This window comes from Arachis stenosperma, chromosome 9, assembly GCF_014773155.1.
Source record: "Arachis stenosperma cultivar V10309 chromosome 9, arast.V10309.gnm1.PFL2, whole genome shotgun sequence".
Lineage (NCBI taxonomy): Eukaryota > Viridiplantae > Streptophyta > Magnoliopsida > Fabales > Fabaceae > Arachis > Arachis stenosperma.
The window spans coordinates 41,107,222-41,110,653 of NC_080385.1; the positions used below are offsets into that span (position 1 = coordinate 41,107,222).

The 3,432-nt window shown below is 36.7% G+C and overlaps 1 non-coding gene across 1 annotated transcript; it reads left to right on the forward strand.

The window, feature by feature from the left end:
* Positions 1-278: 278 nt before the first annotated feature.
* LOC130953045 (small nucleolar RNA R71) lies at positions 279-386 on the forward strand. Its single transcript, XR_009075218.1, has one exon. It is a non-coding gene; the product is annotated as a small nucleolar RNA R71 (small nucleolar RNA).
* Positions 387-3,432: the final 3,046 nt, after the last annotated feature.

Below are 3,432 nucleotides of genomic sequence, written 5' to 3' on the forward strand. Positions count from 1 at the left end.
GAAATCAAATTGACTTGCTGAGTCAATATCTTGTTCTGAGCCAATATGGCATTCAGAGTATCAATCTCAAGAACTCCTTTCTTCTGATTTGTCCCATTGTTCATAGGATTCCTTTCAGAAGTGTACATGAATTGGTTATTTGCAACCATTTCAATTAGTTCTTGAGCTTCTGTAGGCGTCTTCTTCAGATGAAGAGATCCTCCAGCAGAGCTATCCAAAGACATCTTGGACAGTTCAGACAGACCATCATAGAAAATACCTATGATGCTCTATTCAGAAAGCATATCAGAGGGACACTTTCTGATCAATTGTTTGTATCTTTCCCAAGCTTCATAGAGGGATTCTCCTTCCTTCTGTCTGAAGGTTTGGACTTCCACTCTAAGCTTACTCAATTTTTGAGGTGGAAAGAACTTTGCCAAGAAGGCATTGACTAGCTTTTCCCAAGAGTTCAGGCTTTCTTTAGGTTGTGAGCCCAACCATATCCTAGCTCTGTCTCTTACAGCAAAAGGGAATAGCATAAGTCTGTAGACCTCAGGGTCAACCCCATTAGTCTTGACAATGTTACAGATTTGCAAGAACTCAGCTAAAAACTGATGAGGATCTTCCAATGGAAGTCCATGAAACTTGCAATTCTGTTGCATTAGAGAAACTAATTGAGGCTTAAGCTCAAAGTTGTTTGCTCCAATGGCAGGGATAGAGATGCTTCTCCCATAAAAGTCAGGAGTAGGTGCAGTAAAGTCACCCAGCACCTTCCGTGCATTGTTGGCATTGTTGTTGTTTTCGGCTGCCATGGGTTCTTCTTCTTTGAAGATTTCTGTTAGATCCTCTACGGAGAGTTGTGCCTTAGCTTCTCTTAGCTTTCGCTTCAAGGTCCTTTCAGGTTCAGGGTCAGCCTCAACAAGAATGCTTTTGTCTTTGCTCCTGCTCATATGAAAGAGAAGAGAACAAGAAAGTATGGAATCCTCTATGTCACAGTATAGAGATTCCTTGAGGTGTCAGAGGAAAAGACAAATAGAAGGAAGAAGTAGAGAATTCGAACTTATCAAGAAAGATGGAGTTCGAATTGTGCATTAAGGAATAGTGTTAGTCCATAAATAGAAGGATGTGAGAAGAGGGGAAGAAATTTTCGAAAATAAATTAAAAAGATTTTAAAAACATTTTGAAAAACACTAATTGATTTTCGAAAACTAAGAGTGGAAAAGAAATCAAGTGATTTTTGAAAAAGATTTTGAAATTAGAAATTAAAAAGATATGATTGAAAACTATTTTGAAAAAGATGTGAGAAAAATATATGATTGAAAAGATATAGTTTTAAAAAGATATGATTAAGAATATATGATTTGAAAAACAATTTAAAAAGATTTTATTTTAAAAATTAATGACTTGGCTAACAAGAAAAGATATGATTCAAACATTAAACCTTTCTCAACAGAAAAGGCAACATACTTGAAATGTTGAATCAAATCATTAATTGATAGCAAGTATTTTTGAAAATGGAAAAAGATTGATTTTGAAAAAATTTGATTGAAAAGATATGATTTGAAAAAGATTTGATTTTGAAAAATTTTGAAAACCTGAAAAAAATCTGAATTGAAAACAGAATCTTTCCTCTTGTGCCATCCTGGCGTTAAACGCCCAGAATGGTGCACATTCTAGCGTTTAACGCCCAAAGCACTACCCTTTTGGGCGTTAAACGCCCAGCCAGGCACCCTGGCTGGCGTTTAAACGCCAGTCTGCCTTTTTCACTGGGCATTTTGAACGCCCAGCTTTTTCTGTATAATTCCTCTGCTGTATGTTCTGAATCTTCAAATCTCTGTATTATTGACTTGAAAAGACACAAATAAAAATATTTTTGGATTTTTAATACTGAGGAATAATCAAAATGCAACTAAAATCAAATAACAATGCATGCAAGACACCAAACTTAGCAGTTTGTATACTACTGACACTAACAAAATGAGAATGCATATAACAAAACACTCAAGTCAAGAGAATTCAAATATCAGAGCAATGAAATCATCAAGAACATCTTGAAGATCACTTAGGACACATGAATGAATGCGAGAACAGAAACATGCAATTGACACCAAACTTAAAATGAGACACTAGACTCAACAAGAAACATACAATATTTTTGGTTTTTATGATTTTGTAAATTTTTTTTTTGGATTTTTCAAAAATTAAGTGGAAAAAGAAAATAAATGTATCAAAATTCTTAATGAGAATTCCAAGAATCATGCAATGCTAGTCTAAAGCTTCAGTCTAAAGAAATTAGACATGGCTAGCCAAGCTTCAGCAGGACATTGCATTCAAGAGCTAAATTGATGAGAATCAATCAGCTTTGGTGATGATAAGAACATCACCTTGAAACACTAGGATTCATTCTTAAGAACTCTGAAGATAAATACCTAATCTAAGCAACAAGATGAACCGTCAGTTGTCCAAACTCAACAATCCCCGGCAACGGCGCCAAAAACTTGGTGCACGAAATTGTGATCATCAATGGCGCCATCAACATGGTACGCTCAATTGAAATCTCAACTCTTTATCACAACTTCGCACAACTAACCAGCAAGTGCACTGGGTCGTCCAAGTAATAAACCTTACGCGAGTAAGGGTCGATCCCACGGAGATTGTTGGTATGAAGCAAGCTATGGTCACCTTGTAAATCTCAGTCAGGCAGATTCAAATGGTTATGGATGATATATGAATAAAACATAAAGTAAAGATAGAGATACTTATGTATTTCATTGGTGAGAATTTCAGATAAGCGAATGGAGATGCTTTGTCCCTTCCGTCTCTCTGCTTTCCTACTATCTTCATCCAATCCTTCTTACTCCTTTCCATGGCAAGCTGTATGTTGGGCATCACCGTTGTCAGTGGCTACAGTCCCGTCCTCTCAGTGAAAATGTTCAACGCACCCTGTCACGGCACGGCTAATCATCTGTCGGTTCTCAATCAGGTTGGAGTAGAATCCATTGATTCTTTTGCGTCTGTCACTAACGCCCAGCCTTCAGGAGTTTGAAGCTCGTCACAATCATTCAATCATTGAATCCTACTCAGAATACCACAGACAAGGTTTAGACCTTTCGAATTCTCTTGAATGCCGCCATCAATTCTAGCTTATACCACGAAGATTCCGATTAAAGAATCCAAGAGATAAACATTCAAGCCTTGTTTGCTTGTAGAACGGGAGTGGTTGTTGATGAATGGATTTTTGACGGTTTAGAATTTCTCAAATAAAATCTCGTCGAAGTATAGTTTCTAAACCAAGCAATAATCCTTTCATACAAAAAGTTGTTTGTCACTAAAACAAACCCCTAAATTTATAAACCGAAGTATTCAAACCTCGGGTCGTGCTCCCTAGGAATTACAATAAAGTGTCTTGTTATTGGTTTGAGTTATTTTGGGGTTTTGATAAGAGGCATGAAA